Source organism: Leptopilina heterotoma, unplaced genomic scaffold (genome assembly GCF_015476425.1).
Source record: "Leptopilina heterotoma isolate Lh14 unplaced genomic scaffold, ASM1547642v1 Lhet_81, whole genome shotgun sequence".
NCBI classification, from domain to species: Eukaryota; Metazoa; Arthropoda; class Insecta; order Hymenoptera; family Figitidae; genus Leptopilina; species Leptopilina heterotoma.
In genome coordinates this window covers 4910182-4932170 of record NW_025111185.1, presented here as the reverse complement: position 1 = coordinate 4932170, position 21989 = coordinate 4910182, and the positions used below count along the sequence as shown (strand labels likewise).

The 21989-nt window shown below is 30.9% G+C and overlaps 1 protein-coding gene and 1 long non-coding RNA gene across 3 annotated transcripts in view; both read right to left on the bottom strand.

Annotated features, from left to right (window-relative positions):
* Nucleotides 1-21989, bottom strand: part of LOC122511391 — a 128029-nt gene that overhangs the window by 44412 nt on the left and 61628 nt on the right. The gene's annotated exons all lie outside the window — the stretch shown is intronic.
* On the bottom strand, nucleotides 9672-10475 carry LOC122511392. The gene is made up of 3 exons (XR_006302507.1): nucleotides 10359-10475; nucleotides 9903-9975; nucleotides 9672-9807 (listed from the first exon to the last, which is right to left on the bottom strand). It is a non-coding gene; the product is annotated as an uncharacterized LOC122511392 (long non-coding RNA).

The following is a 21989-nucleotide window of genomic DNA, read 5'->3' as shown; positions in this document are numbered from 1 at the left end:
AAACTTTAAGAAAAAAAGGTAAGTTGAACTGTCAAATATAAGTCCAATGCGGCGTAGGCTGCTTTCAATGCGGTACACAATCGGTACATAGTGCAAGTCGCCAGTAGAGGGCAGAAGCAAGCAGAGCGAATCGAGCGAACACAGTGGCCCAGCTGACATATGATTTGCATTACATTACTTTCCAATTTTTTATTTTATAACCACGTTTCTGCATGAATCTAAACAATATTTTCGATTATTGTAATTTAGAAGATGCTTACCAATTGTACGTTGGCAGATTTAGTGAAAAGTGTCTGTGTACGGAGACAAATGTGTTAGAAAATGTTTGTTTACCTATTTCTCGCCATTCAAACCAGTCAAAGTTGCTTTTGCTGTGGCGCATTGAAATCAGCCTATGCCGCATTGGGCCCATATTTGACAGTTCAACTTACCTTTTTTTCTTAAAGTTTCATTTTTACACTCACTATTATTATTTTCTCATTCCTTTAACTCGCATATTTCTGCACTGACACTAATTATTTCCTCTTGTCACGTATTTTCGTTTTTTAAAGCTTAAAACTGGCACCGCATTGGGACCCCTTGATTTCCGTATTCACCACGACACCCAATGCGGTAATTCGCGAATACCGCATTGGCAGGTTGGCACTCGCAATGCGGAATCCCGTACCTCCCAATACTTTTTTTTTACAGGGTAGTTATTTTTCGTTTTATCATTAAACTGTCAAAGTCGGAAATAACTTTATTATTATCAATTTTACAATTTTCTTGAGTTATTTTTTGAGATTCTTCTTTAGAAGTTTTTTTTGGAATTACGTTTAAAATTGTTAAGTCGTTTTCAGTCGTTTTAATTGAGTCATTCGTACTGTCGTTAGTTTTGATATTTTTAACAATCGTTTCTTTATTTTCTTTTGGAATTTCATTTACTACAGTCTTGTCAAAAAAAGTTGCTTCAGAAGGATTTGACTTCTCGTTTGAATTCTTCCTATCAATTTGAAATTCAAGAAACCAATATGGTTTCTCGTAAATACCCGTCGCGAGTAAATCTTTCGATTCTAAGTTAAAAATATTAACGCCCTTGTCGTCTAAATGGGTGGAAAATCCTGCCTCGGCAAATCGTCTAAGTGAGAGCAGATTTTCAGAGACTGATTCTGCATAAATCGCGTTTGATAATTGAAAAGATTTATTATTGTTTGAAATTAAATTGACATTTCCGGTACCTTGAGCAATCAAATCGGCTTGACTGTCTTTATTAGCGCATTTAATGACATTAAGTTTGCTTTTATTTAACCTGTCAAAAATATTTTTCGAATTCGTTATATGCTCTGTCGCACCAGTATTAATAATAAAAGAGACATAATTGTGATTTTTATTTTCAAATTTGTTTGGTATCGAGAGACTGTAAAGATATACTGGCAATATTTCTTTTGTTTGTGAGGTGGAAAAGGCTTTTGACATTGACAAAGATGCATTATTAGAAATATTTTTATTAGATATGCCTGATTTATTTTGCTGAACTTCTGTGAAACTAACTTTCGGTGTTTCACTCGTACCTGTTCGTGACTGTCTTTGTCCAAGTTGTGGATTGCTCTTTTTCTCAACTAGTCGTCTTTGGGGTTGATAGTCGTTCTTCTTTTTATAAGGATTTTTGTTGTTGCTATTAACCCTTTAACGCCCAAATATGCTGTTTTCAGACTTGAATTTTAACTACGTACAACTATTAAAAGAAAGCTAAAAAAATGTCAAAAGTACCATTTCCTACTATTTTCGGGGTCGCTTTTTCGAATGGCGTTGTCAAAATTTCCAAAAATGAAATTAATCCCCTCTTTTAATGACATTTTCCAAAAAAAACAAGATTTTTGGATGAAAATTTTTTGTATTGCAATTTTTATTGTTATATCGGTATCTACATATCGTCTAAGGTATAAAAACCGTATTTCCGATAGCTGTACTTTAAAAATGTGCAGTAGTTTTTTTTTCTTTTTTTCATTTTTTATTAAAAAATGGCGCCCGAATGCTAAATTTTCTTTTATTACACATACAAATTTTTTCTCTAAATTTGCTTAAATTCACTTGAAATTTGTTACTCGGGGGTTTATGTGGTCGCTAATTACGAATCTGATGTTAGTTTTGAAAAATTCAAAATGGCGGTTTCAATATGGCGGACGATTTTTTTTTAAAATTTACCAAATTCGCCTGAAACTTGTTACTCGGGGGTTTTTAGGGTCGCTGATTACGAATATGATGTTAGTTTTTAGAAATCCACAATGGCGGATCCAAAATGGCGACCAGAAAAATAAAAATCATTCTGATTGGCTTAAAAATTGGTACTCGGGGGTTTTTGCGGTCGCTGATTACGAATATGATGTTAGTTCTTAAAAATTCAAAATTTCGGATCTAATATGTCGGACAAAAAAAATAAAAATCATCCGGATTGGCTTGAAAATTGTTATTTGGGTCAATTTTGAAAATTACTTATACTCAATTAATAATAAAGTCAAACTTGAAACAATACTTTTATAAAACTTAGTTTAAATACTTATTGAACTTTAAAGTGGGAACCTTTTTTCATCATTAAACTTTGTTTGAGGTTGTCTTCTGTCACGTTCCGAGCTAAGGCAAGGGTAATTTTATTAAGCGTGTAATAAAAGGGAGGTAAAGTGCTGATTTGATTTTACACATTGAGGGTTAAATTGAAAAAAGTTTTATCTTGGGATGTAACATATACCAAAACTTATTCTAAGTCCTGGTCACCTTCAGTCATTTGAATATCTGTTGCATACTAGATCCAAAATTTTTGATTTTTAAAAATTAACATCATATTCGTAATCAGCGACCCCAAAAACCCCCGAGTACCAATATTTAATCCAATCAGAATGATTTTTATATTTCGGTCGACATTTTGGATCCGACATTTTCGATTTTTAAAAACTAACATCATATTTGTAATCAGCGACCCTGAAAATCCCCAAGTAACAAGTTTCAGGCGAATTTGGTAAATTTAAAAAAAAATCGTCCGCCATATTGAATCCCCCATTTTGAATTTTTCAAAACTAACATCAGATTCGTAATTAGCGACCCCATAAACCCCCGAGTAACAAATTTCAAGTGAATTTAAGCAAATTTAGAAAAAAAAATTTGTATGTGTAATAAAAAAAAAATTTAGCGTTTGGGCGCCATTTTTTAATAAAAAATGAAAAAAAGAAAAAAAACTGCACATTTTTAAAGTACAGCTATCGGGAATACGGTGTTTATACCTTAGACGATATGTAGATACCGATATAACAATGAAAATTGCAATAAAAAAAAATTTCATCCAAAAATCTTGCACTTTTTGGAAAATTTCATTAAAAGAGGGGGTTAATTTAATTTGTTGGAAATTTTGACAACGCCATTCAAAAGAGCGACCCCAAAAATAGTAGGAAATGGTACTTTTGAAATTTTTGTAGCTTTCTTTTAATAGTTGTACGAAGTTAAAGTTCAAGTCGGAAAACAGCACATTTAGGCGTTAAAGGGTTAACATGCTTAAAAGCTTTGAAAAACTTTTGACCTCGATTTGATTGAGATTTAAACTGTCGTTTGAAATTGGGATGAGGAGGAAAATTAAAACGGTCGTTAAAATTATAAAAATGCTTACTAGTCATACCTCTGCCTCTGGTTTTGGCCAGTCGTTTCTCGCACTCGAAAGCCTTGTGCGTCGTAAATTTTTGGCATTCGTAACATTTACGTAGACCTTGTCCTTTTAAAGGACATTCGTTTTTGAGGTGACCATACTCGTCGCATTCGTAGCACCTCTCATTAATCCATTTGCGTTGGTTTGTTAAAAAAAGTGCTCATTCAAAAATTGACAACTGCTCGCACTCGTTACGAAATATACTATTAAAGCATCAAAATCTAGTCCCTTACCGGTTTGATTTTTTGTCATGAACTCAACAGACTGAATTTGAGGCAGTTGGTTCATGATTGCATTAAATAGGGCATCTCGTTTTTCTTCGTCGGATAATAAAGTCGAACCGGGGGCATTTTCATAATCTAAAATAATTTCCTCAAAGCGGCCTAAAATTTTGTTACCGATTCTCGTTTTGCGTCGTATTGAATTGAGTGAAGTTGTTTTCGAATTGTAACACTCGTTAAATTGACTTCGCATCGTTTAAATTCTCGTAATTTTTTAACAATCTCTACAGGATCTTTAATATGTAAAACGCGTGTGTGATAAATTTTATCAATCCGATTAATTAAAATGTCTCGAGCTCGAAATTTATGTTTTTCTTTTAGCTTGTCGTTTAAACTTTCTGGAGGAGAAACTGCCGTATCAATAACATAGAGTAAATCTTTCGTTCTTAATTCGGATGCTAAAAATTCGTAAAAATGTTCGAATTTAGTCTGCGAAGTTAATTTGTAATCATGTTTAATACCGCCTTCTTTACCGATCATTTCGATTTTAATGGCTTCTTTAACTTGATTCGCGGGTAAGTTAGAATCGTTAAAACTTTCATTGTTTACTGTCGTTAAGTTATTTTTAAACGGCTGTGAAATATTTAACGGTTGTTTATTTAAAGCATGCAAATTTGTTTTAATGAGAACAGTCGTTAGTTTATAATTAGGGGGCATGGTTATATCGCAAGAAATTCTTGGTCTTTTTACTTGGTTGCTTGATTCACATCGATCGAGCCACATTTTCATGCTTGTTTGCATTTTGTTGTGTAACGCGAGTGTTACTTCCATGATTTTGTCTAGTTGGACAATCTTGGCATCGATGCGTTTCTCAACTAACTCGGATGGTCTCGTGTCTAAAGTACTGTCGTTATTCAACTGTCGTTTTGTGCCAGAGGTGTTAGTAACTGCACCTTCTTCGTGAGAAAGTATCGAACTGTCGTTATTATTTTCAAGACTGTCGTTATTTTCCTTGTTACCACAAATTTTGTTAATTTTATCAAAGTTACTGTCGTTATTTATAAGCGGTCGTTTGTTAGTACTGTCGTTTTTTGTCTCGTCTGTAAGCTTGTCGTTATTCGCTCAGTAAAAAAGGATTTTTTAACATAGCATTTTGGACGATTGAGCAAGCCGTCTGCTCAATTGTCCAAACGGCATTTGGACGATTGGACTGGTTGCTCAATTATCCGATGCATTAGGTCCAATCATCCCAAATGTTTTTCGCGGCTAAAAAACTGCTGAATTAAGAAAAAAAGTACTGAAATGTTGCAGAAACTTTAGAGAATTCTTTATTCCAGACAAATACAGAAAAATTAGGTATAAAAATACCTCGAGTGAGGAAGAAGAACAAGATTTCTAAAATATCACTTTTTAACTGACAGTGCAATGCTGTACTTGGAATTTATTTGGTAAAGAAGTGAGGATTCTGATAAAGAGAAACACTTCATTATCCACTCTTAATACTCCTCATGTGGTAATATATAATTGTAGATTTTCAATAATAGTGTATTAACAATAATATTTTATTTTGATGAATTATCTCTTTTTTAAAATGAGAAACCGAAATCTACAATTATATATTACCATATGAAGAGTATTGAGAGTGGATAGTGAAGTGTATCTCTTTATCAGAATCCTCACTTCTTTACCAACTACATTCCAAGTACAGCATTGCACTGTCAGTTAAAAAGTGATATTTTAGAAATCTTGTTCTTTTTCCTCACTCGAGGTATTTCTATACATAATTTTTCTGTATTTGTCTAGAATTAAGAATTCTCTAAAGTTTCTGTAACATTTCAGTACTTTTTTCTTAATTTAGCAGTTTTTTAGTCACGAAAAACATTTGGGATGATTGGACCTAATGCATCGGATAATTTAGCAACCAGTCCAATTGTCCAAATGCCGTTTGGACAATTGAGCAGACGGCTTGCTCAATCGTCCAAAATGCTATATTAAAAAATCCTTTTTTACTGGGCGCGTCGTTTTTAACTTCGTGAGAAGAAATGTCATTAGAGGGTTTGTCAGAGTTTACTGGACCAAGAGAAATGTTCTGTTTCTCTGCTTTAGAACTGGCTGAGACTGCTTCGTTGTTGGATTCAGGACCGTTTTGTTGAACGACTGATGACACACCTATCAGATAAAGATTTAGAATTAGTTAAAACTGGCATTTTATTGTGTTGTCGACAACACGGTCGTACTGTCGTTACATATCGTCAAACAAATCGTTATTTATATATACTGTCATAAAAGTCATCCTGTCGTTATTTTTTGTTAATCAAATCGTTAAAAATAAATAAACAATTATAATGGTCATAAACCAATCGTTTTATATTAATCACCTGAAGTTTTGGTCACTCCATTGATATAACTATTAATATCTGACATTACGTCAGTCTCTGACAAAATTTGTTCCTCTGGTCCATCGGGTTTTTCGCAAGTTGATTCCGCGGCCAAGGAACCCTACTAAAAAAATAATGAGGAATCATGACAAAACATCAGAATTCTGAATATTTGTCAGATTTTCTGATGCTTTTTCGTCACTCTGATGATTTGTCATTGTTCTGATTATTTCTGACAGGATTTTTAATATGGATTTGATGTTTTGTGAGAACTCTATGACCTTCTCACTTCACTTCACAAACCACGCTGGCCATACTTGAAGCGTATCTTTTAATTTCTTCAAAATGAAGTTTCTTAGAATAAATTTTAGATATTTGGAATCATGAAATATCACAGATTTTAAATTTTTAAATTATAAACTTTCATTAGTTAAATTGATCAAGTTTCAAAAGTAATAAAATTTTTGTTTAAACAATCATAAACCTTCAGAACAAAGCCTTTTTTGGTCGCTCGACTCAACTCAGTCACAATGAGCAATTCGCTACGCACCTTCCTTTAACAATAGATTTTCCGAATCTATTATGATGATTTTAAAACAAGAATTTTATAACTTTAAAATTCTGCATTTTAACTAATTCAACTTTGTAACATAAAAATTTAAAATCTATGATATTTTACGATTCCAAATATCTAAAATTTATTTTAAAAAACATTTGTTAAAATAAATTATAAGGTTTGGGTGATAATTAAAAAAAAGAGTTTTAAAATAAATTTTAGATATTTGAAATCGTAGAATAAAATGCAATAGATAATAAATTTTTATGTTACAAAGTTGCATTAGTTAAAATGCAGAAGTTTTAAGTTATAAAATTCTTGTTTTAAAATCATCACAATAGACTCGGAAATCTATTGTTAAAGAAAGGTGCGTAGCGAATTGCTCATTATGACTGAGTTGAGTCGAGCGACCAAAAAAGGCATTGTTCAGAAGGTTTATGATTGTTTAAACAAAAATTTTATTACTTGAAACTTGATCAATTTAACTATTGGAAGTTTATAATTTAAAAATTTAGAATCTGTGATATTTCATGTTTCTAAATATCTAAAATTTATTCTCAAAACCTTTATTTTGAAGAAATTATAAGCTATCTCGTGAACTATAACTGATATGTTATAAAAGGCGTGACGACCTTTTTACATAAAGGAACAAGAATACATCCCGAAAAAAGATTTTTTCTATGCTATAAAAAAATTCGGTGGCAGTCATAAATGTTTTCATGATTCTTGGCAGTATTTTGAAGGGTTTTATTTCTTTTTCATGTTTTTGAGCTGCAATTGTAAGAAAAACTGCTCAAAAACACCAGAAATTCTGATTATTTTTCTAATGTTTTGTCATTATTTTTTTGGTAGGGAATCACTTTGAGTTTTTCCTGAAATGCTCTCGACGTCGCCGCTTACTGGATTTGACAATTTTTCTGCTTCCTTCAGTTCGATTAACAAATCCTTTCAGTCGTTTTTAAAGGATTGTTTACCTTTAAAAGTAAAGCAACAAAAGAAGAAATAAAACATGCTGCTAAAGATTCTACATGGCCATCATTAATTATTACAGGTATATTTGATTCAGTAACATTAACTTATCATTACAAAATATAAAATTTAATTTTTAGTTAACTTTAATATAATGGATTATTGCTTATTTTTCAGGATCCTTCTTATATGATGAAGTATGCAAATGCTATATAGTCGTTGAGGAAAATATTGTCTTAAAATCTAATGACGTATTAAAGGGTGTCTTATTGCTGCTTCTTACTTATTACGTATATGGCTATAACTATCCAACAAAAAAGGCTGCTTCTTTTGATTTTATTCAACGGTAAATTATTTATTTTATTTTTCTAAATTTATTTTATTATTTGATTGAAGTTCAATTTAATAACAGTTTTTATTTGTCTTTTATAGGATGTTGCTGGATGTTAATCCTGTGGAGGGGCATAAAAGTATTAAAACTTCTAAAAAGTCGGGCACCTTAATTAATAATATTATCGATAATTATGAAATATTAATAAGTTAGTATAATAAATTGTACTTCTGAAGGTGTTAATAAAAAATGTAAAATTTATAGATTTTGTGGTATTTCTGGTAATAATATAAAACAAGTTGTTCGATATTTTTTTCTTAAAATTAGAGTCAAAATACAAAAATTTAAATTTTAAATTTTAAATTACTTGGATAAAAATACAGAAGATTGTTCAATTTTACCTAAAAATTCTTGGGTATTTTTTCCGAAAAAAGTATATAAAAATGCCAAAAAGTTTGTATTTTTACCCAAAAATTTTTAGGTATTTCTTCCAAAATGTTTGAGTAAAGTTACCAAAAATCTAGTGTATTTTTTCCTAAAAATTTATGGGTATTTCTACACATAAATTTGGGTAAAAATACAAACATTTGTAGGTAAAAATGCACAATATTTTTGGTATTTTTACCCAATCGTTTTGGAAGAAATACCTAAAAATTTTTGGGTAAAAATACAAACTTTTTGGCATTTTTATATACTTTTTTCGGAAAAAATACCCAAGAATTTTTAGGTATAATTACACAAGCATTTGTATTTTTACCCAAATTTATGTGTAGAAATACCCATAAATTTTTAGGAAAAAATACACTAGATTTTTGGTAACTTTACTCAAACATTTTGGAAGAAATACCTAAAAATTTTTGGGTAAAAATACAAACTTTTTGGCATTTTTATATACTTTTTTCGGAAAAAATACCCAAGAATTTTTAGGTATAATTACACAAGCATTTGTATTTTTACCCTAATTTATGTGTAGAAATACCCATAAATTTTTAGGAAAAAATACACTAGATTTTTGGTAACTTTACTCAAACATTTTGGAAGAAATACCTAAAAAATTTTGGGTAAAAATAAAAACTGCTTGGCATTTTATATAATTTTTTCGGAAAAAGTACCCAAGAATTTTTAGGTAAAATTGAACAATCTTCTGTATTTTTATCCAAGTAATTTAAAATTTAAAATTTAAATTTTTGTATTTTGGCTCTAATTTTAAGAAAAAAATATCGAACAACTTGTTTTATATTATTACCAGAAATACCACAAAATCTATAAATTTTACAATTTTTTATTAACACCTTCAGAAGTACAATTTATTATACTAACTTATTAATATTTCATAATTATCGATAATATTATTAATTAAGGTGCCCGACTTTTTAGAAGTTTTAATACTTTTATGCCGCTCCACAGGATTAACATCCAGCAACATCCTATAAAAGACAAATAAAAACTGTTATTAAATTGAACTTCAATCAAATAATAAAATAAATTTAGAAAAATAAAATAAATAATTTACCGTTGAATAAAATTAAAAGAAGCAGCCTTTTTTGTTGGATAGTTATAGCCATATACGTAATAAGTAAGAAGCAGCAATAAGACACCCTTTAATACGTCATTAGATTTTAAGACAATATTTTCCTCAACGACTATATAGCATTTGCATGCTTCATCATATAAGGAGGATCCTGAAAAATAAGCAATAATCCATTATATTAAAGTTAACTAAAAATTAAATTTTATATTTTGTAATGATAAGTTAATGTTACTGAATCAAATATACCTGTAATAATTAATGATGGCCGTGTAGAATCTTTAGCAGCATGTTTTATTTCTTCTTCTGTTGCAACAGAATCCTGAAAAAGAAAAAATTTATTAATATTTCGAATATGTATAATACACATACTAAACCGGTAATGCACACACTGTAAAAAGAAGTGTGTTACTGGAATGCACTTCAAGTGCATAAATTTGTCCCAGTTCTGAACACACTTTGAGTGCATTATTCTCATTCACTTTGACGTCAAAGTGTGTAATTCTTATCCATTTTATATTTTATGCACTTCAAAGTGCATTGAAATTATACACTTTGATGTCAAAGTGCATGAGAATAATGCACTCAAAGTGTGTTCAGAACTGGGACAAATTTTTGCACTTGAAGTGCATTCCAGTAACACACTTCTTTTTACAGTGCACAACTTATTAAATTTGTTTGTATACATTTTCCGTCCATACACACCTTAAGAGTGAAAAGCTCTTCTTCTTTAAATTGGCAGGCTATTAGAGGTAGAATGGCTAATGCAGAAGGTTTTCTGCTTTCCACCTCTTTTTCTATTTATTTATAAGATTTTGAAATCTCTTTCATTTTCTTTACATATCCTGGAATATTATTTGTCTTACGATGCTGAAAGATGATACCTTCAAAGTACGAGACAATACTTTCAGATTTTTTTTGTAAATTTGTATTCCAAACATCTTGAACTTTTTTTCCCAAAAGAACATCAGCATGATCGATAAAATATTTTTCTTTTGTTAAGTATGGCCAATGGTTAGTTAAAATGTCCTGTAATTTTATGTTTTCCTCTTCCCTGTGGTTGATACATCTTCTTTGTGACGGATATGTTTGTTCTAATAAATCAGTAACAAGCATTGTGTCACAGTCTTCCTCAAAGTATTTGAGCAGTTGATTTTTTTTCTCTTTCTGGTTTTCTATTGTGTCATTTTCTGTTAAAGGGGGTTCGAAGGCCACACACCCATAGCAATCCTGGCCTTTCCCGTATCTGGTAATTTTTATCTTTTTATTTGCAACGCTTCCAGGCGCATCACTGTCTTCAATTTCCACGGAACTTCTTTTTTTGGTTTTTGTTGATGATTGCTTGTTTTGGTACCTTAAATATTTAATAAATTTATTATTTGTCAATTAATTGATGTGATTGAATAATTTAAAAAATTTGATATTCGTAAGTGAAAATAAGTCACTTAAGAGATTACTTTATTTTTTAGTGTTCACAAGCGTGCTAACATGCGAGTAAGAATTAATTAAAAATTATTTTACAAAAGAATTTTTTTCCATACTTACTTCAGCCTATCATAGATTACGGTCCTCAATTCATGAATTCCATCTGAATAAATGTGTCCATTTTTCCATGTTACTTTTTCAAATGCTTTTGGGTACCTTTCTACAATTTTTTTTACTATCCTCAGAGTTTCCACATAGCTTGTTGATTTTAAAGTTGACGTCATGTAATCTGCAGTTCGGTGAATTAATTTTCGAACAGTCATACTGGAATTTTCCGCTGAATTTTTGAAACCTTTCGGTATTATTTCTTCCCAAATAATCGGTGCTGAAAATTTTGGGTCTTCAATTGCAGAGTGCGTAGTTTGACAATCGAGACAGCTGTTTTGGAGTGAGTTTTCGTTTGTTGATCCTGATAAAGTAATTGGTGTTACGTTTTAGAAACATCTTAGAATTTCGTATCACGATTTAATCAATGTATACTGTATGTATATTAAATGTATCTTACCATTTACAGATGACTGTCCACTGTCACTAGAAACAGAATTTGGACTAGCCCATGCCATTCCTTCAGGTAGCATCATGAATTTGACCATGTCTGTTCTTTTTGCGATTTCACTCAAAACTTTAAATTCCTCAATAACTGAACCGTCATTTTCAAGAACAATTTGCAAAACAATTATAAGAATTAGAATCTGTAAATAAAAATATTGACAACTTAAAATTATACAACATTTTTAAAATAATGCAAGAAAATTTAAAAGTTTTTATTCGTAAGATATAATATTAAAAATAATTTGTACATATATAATCTATACCTGGTACATTTGCTCCAAAGGAAGATTTAGTCGAGTACAAGCCGTCAATATTAAATCCTCCTTATCTATAGCTGGAATGATAATTGCTTTTCCTCGTTCTGGTCCAGTAATTTTGAAAATATGCATGGTGTACTGAAGATTTTTACAAAAAAAATTTTTTTATCAAAAATAGTAGATAACAAAATAATTATTAATTTACTAGGTTATATAAATTTTACATATTTAAAGCGCTTTTAATTAAGACTTTTCTATTTTAAATAAATTTAAAGAATTAATAATTTTTATTTACAAAAATATTTGCCTTCCTATTTTATAATAAAGTATTTTTTTAAATTATATGTTTTCCAGTTTTTTGTTATGCATCTATACACTAAGCTGGCTTCGAACAAGTCCATGCCTAATTTTAACAAACGATTTGGTATTTTGCTTGTAAATAGTAAGCGGTTCGCAATCAAGTAACTTGTCATATGGGATACACTCATATCGTTCAAAACACCCAAGTTCATAAAGTCTAAGCCCTGGTTCGAATGTAGTTCTTAAAACTTCTACTACGAAATAAAGACATCTTTGACTGTTACACAAAATAAGTGCAATTCTTCCCATTTCTACTCTATACTGATATGCATGTTGACGTATTGCCAATATATCACCTTTCTGGTAATTTTTCCCTCTAAAAAAAGCACTTGAACATTCTGTAATTTCACTGTTTCCAAGAGCATTTTCTATAGATTTTTTTAATTCAGTGCAATATCGATTGATATGAAACGTAGTTTCTTCATTCAACTGTAATTCATATTTTAATCCCGCACCTGTACGTAGCAGGCATTGAAGAAGTTCATGCTTTTCTGCTAATGATAAAGTTACATTTTTAAAACACTTTATGTTTCTCATAACTCTTTTGAAAAACGTGTGCTTACTCTCAAACCTTAGAGTAAACAATTTCATTACAGGACCTAATTCCAGTATTACTTCAGGATAGTGAATCAAATAATGATGTTTTGGAAGCAATTTGATTGTAGGAAATAAGTTCGTTCTTAGACCAAGGTAATGATTAATGGCATCTTCTAAGAAAGAAATGTATGACACATGTATTTCCGGCGCACAAACAAGTTCAACAATTTCACTTAATTTAATTCTTCTTCTTCTTCTTCTTCTTCTTCTTCTTCTTCTTCATCATTCTCACCTTCATTTTTATTTTCATCTCCATTTTCAGTTTCCATTTCCACTTCTTGGAATAGAACAGTTTCAGCCTCTTCTTCTTCCATTTTTTGCACTTCTTTTTTAGAGTTTCCATTTTTATTTTGTTGATTTAAAAATTTTGATCTAGTAATGAAGCTGTACCTACAAAAGTCCTCACTCTTGCTGAAATTTTCAACATAACCTCCAATACCATGAGCTCCCAAGTTATCATTTGCGATGAAGATAACAGAGCCTTTAACAAATTTATTAGGATAAATTTCGACGCCTTCCCTTTCCAATTTTTGCAAATCTTTGATAAGTCTTCTGAACACTTTTGCATGATTGAAATCTTTTTCTTTACAAAGAAGAACGAGTTGAATATTATTTATATTTGAGCGATTATAATAAGGTAAATTTCCCAACATCATATAAACTGCAAGAATCTTATGTTTTTTGCGAGCTGATCCAATTGGATTCACAATTTCAAAAGAGTCTTGATACAGAATAAGAGAAAGTGATTCAGTTAGGTTAGAGAAAAATTTATTAGATTTATACATGAACCCGTCAGAAAAGTCTTTTAATAAATCGCCATTATTTGTATTCATATTTAAATTTATATCAAATGATTTACTTTTAAACGTTGCTTTTAAAGTTTCAAGAATTGGCACGTAATAAAAATGAGCCGAATGACCGTTAACAGAACCTAGCGATATACGTACCGGTTTCACATACGATAAATTAGTTTTGTAAAATAGTTTCCGCTTATAATTGCTATCAATAGTAGATGCAGGTACTAATAATTCTGCTTCTAATTTTAAAAACAGTCAAGCATAATTAATTTCATTAATTTTGTTATCTTTTAAAGCATTGCTGTTCTCGAGCTCTTCATCATTTAAATAGACACTTTCAAAGCAATCATTTTTCTTAATCCCCTCCGTACTGCAAATTTCATCTTGGTTCATATTTTGTTCATCTATATCTTCCATTGATTCACTGTTGTCAATTAGGGGAGAGTGGGGCAAAATGGGGTACCTTTTTGAAATTGGCTGTTTACAGAGAACCAAACGAATAAATCGATTCAGCTAAACTTCAGAATTCTTCTTTGTACACTTAGCTTTGAGGAAATTATGATAATAGCGGAGAAAAAAATTTTTGAAAGAACTTATATCGTATTTTCTAAGAAAGTGCTAAAATCCCATTTTGCCCCACCCGTGGGGCAAAATGGGGTGGCATCAAATAACTATACAAAACATTGAGTATTTTTTCAAAATTCATTAAATTCTTGTTGTATGAGATTATAAATACAAACAAAAAGTAGGATTCTTTATTATTATGAAAAAACAAGTAATATTTATTGGAATTTAACAAAAAAACATCCATATTGCAAAATATCGATATATCGATAATGAAACATCGATGGTATAAGTTTCCAAACAAAAATATTGATTCTTCTGCAGGAAACCTTTAAATATGCATAATATAATGTTTTTAAATAGTTTTAATGAAACGGCGTAGCTTCCGGCATGCCCCACACTTAGGTACCCCATTCTGCCCCACACTGCATATTAAAACAAAATGCAATGTTTCTAAGTTATTGTAAACAATTAAACAATCTATTCTATTGGAAATTACTCTAGAATAAGTACTGAAAAAGATCCCACACTTGCCAAATTAAATGCATTATCCCAAAAAGTTTGGAGAGCACTTTAATTTTGAAAAAAATTCATATTTTTTTTGCTTAAAACTTAAAAGTTGTATAACTTTCAAAAAAAAATTTTCTTTGGAGTGTCTTCATAATTAATAACAGTTTCTTATCAACATGAATGATATATGTCGAGGGAAAAAAAATTAAAAGTACCTATCATGGAAAAACAGAGGTACCCCATTTGACCCTCCTACCCCATTTTGCCCCACTCTCCCCTACGTTGTTAAGCATACACGACCTATTCCGGTGACATTTCGACAGATGACTTGTAAATGAATTCACTAAATTATATTTTTTTTCACATATTCGGATTGGGCATTTGACATTTTCACCATTTCTCATATGTTCCTTTAAATGTTTGATAAATTTTTGATAATTATAAAATTGCTTTCTACATACGAGAACGGTACATAGGAATTTGCCATCTTCATTAATTACCCTTTTAGATATTTTTTCATAATAAATTTCGCGTAGCTTCGTGTGATTTCTGATAGTATGTAATCTTAAACATGTGACATCTTTAAAATTCATTTGACAACCATTAAAACCGCAATATTTTTGATTGCTCAGAAGTCGATGATGGTTTTGATGCTCCACATGTTGCTTGAAAATCTCAGTTCTATGTTCACAGAAGCGACAGATGAACATCTTTATCAAACGTGAACTAGAAAGAAATGAAAGAATATATGTATATATATATTTTTTCATGTACATCAAGCAATAATATTTCTACCTACTTTGTACAGTATTTTTCAGAAAGTTTGCAGGAATTTCACAATGAAAAAATATGTGTTTTAATCATTTTAATTAAGAATAGAAGAATTGAAAAATTACTTCATTTTCCACAATTTTGTATTAATTAAATGAATTTTTAAAAATCTTTAACAATAACATATTTAATTTAAATTATACTGAAATTAATCAAGATTCGCGGTAGAGAATCGCCGCCAAGTAAAAAACAAAAACCGCGAATATATATTCTCGAAATATCGGCTATTTTTCGATAAAATTGAATAACTTGAGTAAATCTTAACCGATTTGCTTCATTCTTTTTTTGTTGGATAAAGAATCAAAAAAGAAAGAATTCTGTCAAGTTTATTTGAATATTTTTAATACTTTTATAGAATTTAAGCTAGGAAAACCGAAAAAATAGCGATTTTTTGAGATTTAGACAAACGTAGAGAGCAAACTTCTAAACGGAAGTGCAAAATATTCTATAATATCATTGATTGGGGTAAAATCTCGATATATATTTCAGGAAATTTTAATACACTTCGTATTTTTTGAAAAATTTTGATTTTTCTAAAAAAAATAAAATTTTTTGATATTTAGACAAACGTAGAGACTAAACTTTTTAATGTATTCAGATTTCCTGCAATATATATCAAGATTATACTCCACTCAATAATATTCTAGAATATTTTACAAATCTGTTAAGTAATTTGACCTCTACGTTTGTCTACATGTCGAAAAATTCAATTTTTTATAGAAAAATCAAAATATTTTAATAAATACCTACGAAGTGTATTTAAATTTCTTGCGATATATATCGAAATTTTAACACAATTAACAATAATCTAGAATAATTTACATATCCGTTTAGAAGTTTAGTCTTTGCGTTTGTCTAAATATCAAAAAATTTTATTTTTTTAGAAAAATCCAAATATTGAAATATTTATATTTTTCTCTAAAAAATTGGATTTGACATCTAGATAAATGTAGAGCCTGAACTACTAAACAGTTTTATAAAAGACCCTAGAATTTAATTATGATGCAAAAAGTATTTCAATCCCAACAAAAACATCTTTGATGCAAAAATTTCCGCCAAGTAAAAATTTTGGAAATGTCGAAATAATTAGTGAAATAAAAATTTACCAAGTAAAATTTGTAACTATTGAATTATACTAGGTTGGCAATATAATTATTTCTATGTATGGTTGGCTGCACTGAACGTGAATATAGACGTGAGGTTATTTAGTTGTATGTCGACCGTACTAATATGCACACATGTCGAATCAAATAAATATATTCTATTGTATATTTTACTTTCTTAATTTAATCACCTTTCATCAGGTTATGGGCCCAGACCCATGTTTTTTAAGTTTTTAAAAAAGTTTTAAATTCCTGTGGTGATTTATTTCGAAAGGTTGGAAACATTAAAAACAGAATCGGAGAGGTTAGTTTAGCACGTGGTCGACCGGTTAAACGATTCTGGGAAGTGGAAATTTATTCGACGAAATTGTGTGTAGACTGCTGAAAAATCATGAGTGCAATGGATCATCAAAGTACGGGAATAAAACTCTCGGGCGAAAACTGGAATATCTGGAAATTCCAATTGCAGGTGATCCTGAAATCTAAAGGGTTGTGGGACATAGTCTCAGGAGCCTCAGCGAAACCAGCGCAAAATTCGACGGAATGGGTGAAAAACGATGCCAAGGCTCAGGAGATCTTGGTAATAAAAATGGAGGAAAAACTAATTACGCATATATTGGCCTGTACGAGCGCAGCAGATATGTGGTCGAAACTGAAAAAGATTTACGAGCATGAATCGGAAGTCAGTGTTCACTTGCTTCAGGAGAAATTTTTCCGACTGGCATATACTGAAGGCGGCATCACAGCATTCATATCACAAGTCGAAGATATTCAAAACAACCTAAAACAAAGAAATGAAGAGATTAGTGAAAAAATGATAATAACGAAAATTTTGAGGTCACTTCCGGAAAATTTGAAACACTTCGTCTCAGCTTGGGAATCAACGGCATCTGAAAATCAAACCTTAGATAATCTAACATCTAGATTGATGTTAGAAGAAGAGAGAAATACCCATACTGAAAACGTACTTGCTTTGAGTAGCAAAACAAATCAATATCAAGGTCACTCGAAGCTCAAGTGTTTTCAGTGTAACAAGGAGGGACACGTGAAAAGGAATTGCCCACAATTAAAATCTAGAGATAAGAGAACCTGTCATTTCTGTAAAAAGAAGGGACACATAATGAAAGAGTGCTGGTTCAAGAAGAAAAAGGAAGAAAATAACCAAGAAGAAGCAAATCAGGCTTTTGTTGGTGTGAGTAGTGTGTTATCCAGTGCCGGTTGGGAAAACGTCATGGAACTGTCTCCAAAAAGTGACGAGAAGTGGTGGTTGGATAGTGGGGCAACAGAACACATGTGCTTCAAGAGGGAATATTTTCACGAATTAAAATTCATTAGCCCAAAAACAAAACAAGTAAAAGTGGGAAATGGTAACCTCTTGGAAGTTAAAGGTGTAGGAAAAGTGTTAGTGAACGCATGGAACGGGAAAGAATGGATAAAGACAGAAATGAACAACGTATTATTCGTGCCGGAAATGAACGTAAATCTTTTCTCGTTAAGTGCCGCGTTAGACAAAGGTTTCGAAATGCATTGCGACAAAATTGGTTGCAAAATCGTCAACAAAGATATCAAGATATCGGCTCTTGCTAAAAGGGACGGTAAACTGTTTCAGATGTTTTTTAAGATATACGAAGTATCTAATTGTAACGTAGCTGAAACATTGACAGAGTGGCATAAAAAATTCGTTCATGTCAATTACGATCAAGTGCGAAAGGTACTGAAAAACAAACAAATTAAATTTGTTGACGAGGAAAATCCTGTGTGTATAGATTGTTTAGCCGGTAAACAACACCGATTACCATTTACTTTGAGTAAATCGCGCGCGGAAAAAGTCGGTGAATTGATTCACGCAGATTTATGTGGTCCACTCGAAGTTCAATCATTAGGCGGTGCAAAATATTTTTTATTACTAAAAGACGATTTTTCGGGCTTTAGAGTCGTTGAGTTCGTAAAAAATAAATCTGAGGTCAAGGACAAAATAAAAGTGTTTATTCGTCAAGTGAAAAATCAGACTGGAAACAAAATGGTGACATTCAGATCTGATAATGGTCTGGAATTTATTAACAGTGATATAAAGTGTATATTGGATCAATTTGGAATACGACACGAACGTTCATGCACATACACACCGCAACAAAACGGGCGAGCAGAGAGAGAGATGAGAACACTAGTGGAAGCAGCAAGAACGATTCTGAATAGTACGAAGCTAGATAAAAGTTTGTGGGCCGAAGCTGTCAATTCCGTGGTGTTTGTGTTAAACAGAGTGAGCAATTGTCCACAAAAAGGTGAGAATCCTTATAAACTATGGTTTAAGAAAGATTTCCAAGTTGACTTTTTAAAACAATTTGGATTAAAAGTTTCGGTTCACATACCAAAACAAAAGAGACTTAAACTCGATGTGAAAAACAAAGTCGGTTTTTTCGTCGGCTATTGTGAATTAATAAAGGGTTATCGCGTTTATTTCCCTGAAAATAATAAAGTTGAAGTGCATCGAGATATAATCTTTTTACCCGAAACTGTTGAAGAGAAAAATAATACAAAAAAGGAAAAAATGATTTTTCTAAATAATGAACTCGAAGAAACTGACGAGGAAAACTATCAAAGTGAAGATGAAGAGGAAAAAGATGAAAGCTTCGAAAGCATGCATTCCGACAACGAGGAGAGAGAGCAAGAGGACATTGCGGAACTGGAACGAGAACAAAGGCCGAAGAGGAACATAAACAAACCAGTGTGGCAGAAAGACTACGAAATGAATTTGGAATCAAGTTTTTTTACGATAACAGAAAACCCGATAAGCTTCGAAGAAGCTGTCACAAGTGAAAACGCGAGTGAATGGAAAAGAGCGATAAAAAAAGAGCTTGATGTGTTAGCGGAAAATAAAACATGGAGTGTAGTGAAACGACCGGTAAACAAAAAAATAATCCAAAGCAAATGGGTGTTTAAACAAAAAAGTAAAAGTGATTTTAAAGCAAGGCTCGTTGCACGAGGTTTCCAACAAGAATTAGATAACGAATTGTATGATGTGTATGCGCCTGTTGCGAAATTGGCGACTTTTAGAATTCTTTTGATTGTTGGAAATAAAATGCAAAAGCCGATTTATCAAATGGATGTTCGAAGTGCTTTTTTGTATGGTGATATTAAGGACGAGGTCTATATGTCATTGCCAGGTCAGGAAGACAGCGAAAATGTATGTAAGTTAAATAAATCAATTTACGGTTTAAAAAAGTCTCCAAAATGTTGGAATACTAAATTCGATTTGTTAATGAAAAAAGAAGGGTTTAAAAGATCGGAAAATGATTATTGTTTATATAGCAAATGTGACGGAGACGAAAAATTGTATTTACTAATTTACGTTGATGACGTATTAATCTTGGGAACTAATCAAAAAGCGGTAAATAAACTAAAAGCAATTTTGAATGAACATTTTTCAATGAAAGATTTGGGGGTAATTTCGCAATATTTGGGAGTTGATATCGAGCAAAATTTGGATACCGGGTGTACGAAAGTTAGTCAAGTCGAGTATTTAAAAGAAGTTATTCAAAAATATGGTATGCAAGATTGTAATGCGGTAGATACTCCAATTGAAGCAAATATCGATTTAAATTCGTTAAAGAGTGAAACTCCGAATATAGAAATGCAAAAAATTTGTCGAAAAATAATTGGAAGTATTATGTATGCAGCTTTGGGTACTAGACCCGATTTGTGTGAGTCGGTTAGTTTACTTAGTAGATTTCAAGACAAAGCAAATGAAAATTTATTTAAAGCGTTAAAAAGATTGTTAAGATATGTTAAAGGATCAATCGAAATGGTTTTATTTTTTGAACCAAATAAGATTAAATTATTTTACAAGGATTTGTTGATTCCGATTGGGGTGGGGATACTACGGATAGAAAATCCACTTCGGGGTTTGTATTTAAAATGTATGACTGTACAATTTCGTGGGCCAGTCGAAAACAGAGTACCGTAGCCATTTCTTCGACGGAATCCGAATTCGTTGCATTGAGCTTAGCAGTTTGCGAAGCCTGTTGGCTTTTAAAATTGTTGCGTGATTTAGGTATTGAAATAGATGAGCCAGTTACTTTATTTGAGGACAATCAATCATCAATCTATATCGCAAATAATCCTGAAAGTAATAAGAGATTGAAACACGTCGATGTAAAATATTTTTTTGTAAAAGAAAAAATTTCAGATGGTTTGATAAAAATTGTCCATATCAAAACTGAGAATCAAATTGCTGATTTATTTACTAAGCCTCTAAGTAAGATTAAATTTGAAAAGTTCCGAGAACATTTAAATTTGAAAAGATAGATATTTTTTTTTTTTTGTTTTATAAAAAGGTCTGCGTTACGAATATGTTTGTATGTAGATAAAATAATTTTATTGAGAGGGGGTATTGAATTATACTAGGTTGGCAATATAATTATTTCTATGTATGGTTGGCTGCACTGAACGTGAATATAGACGTGAGGTTATTTAGTTGTATGTCGACCGTACTAATATGCACACATGTCGAATCAAATAAATATATTCTATTGTATATTTTACTTTCTTAATTTAATCACCTTTCATCAGTAACGAATGTATTCAATTGTATTCAATTGTAACAAATGTAGAATTTAATTTAATTATTAACATAATCAGCTAATGAAATCCAATTGTTCGTCTTAATAAAAAATTTCTATTTGAAACAATTTTAAGATCTTGGCGTCAATAATGTTTCTAACTTATAATTAATGAAAGCATTGACGCCAAGATCTTAAAATTGCTTCAAATAGAAATTTTTTATTAAGACGAACAATTGGATTTCATTAGCTGATTATGTTAATAATTAAATTAAATTCTACATTTGTTACAATTGAATACATTCGTTACAAATTTTACTTGGTAAATTTTTATTTCACTAATTATTTCGACATTTCCAAAATTTTTACTTGGCGGAAATTTTTGCATCAAAGATGTTTTTGTTGGGATTGAATTCTTCACGAGAAATCTTTTAAAATTTTTCAAAATAATTCAATTGTATTTAAAAAATTGAAGGGCTACATAGACTAAGGAGACGAACATGTGGTTGAAAAAGATAGTATCAGTCAGGTAGCAGTGAGGGGCTCAAGGCTTGTCACTGCAACCGGACTGGTAATATCCCTTCCAAGCCTCGCGTTCGTCCCCTTATTTTGTGTAGTCTTTCAATTATGTTAAGAAGAATTAAATTATTTCAAAGAATTTTAATAAAATTTTTGAAAATAATTAATATCTAATCTTTGAAGGAATTTAAAAAAATGGTAT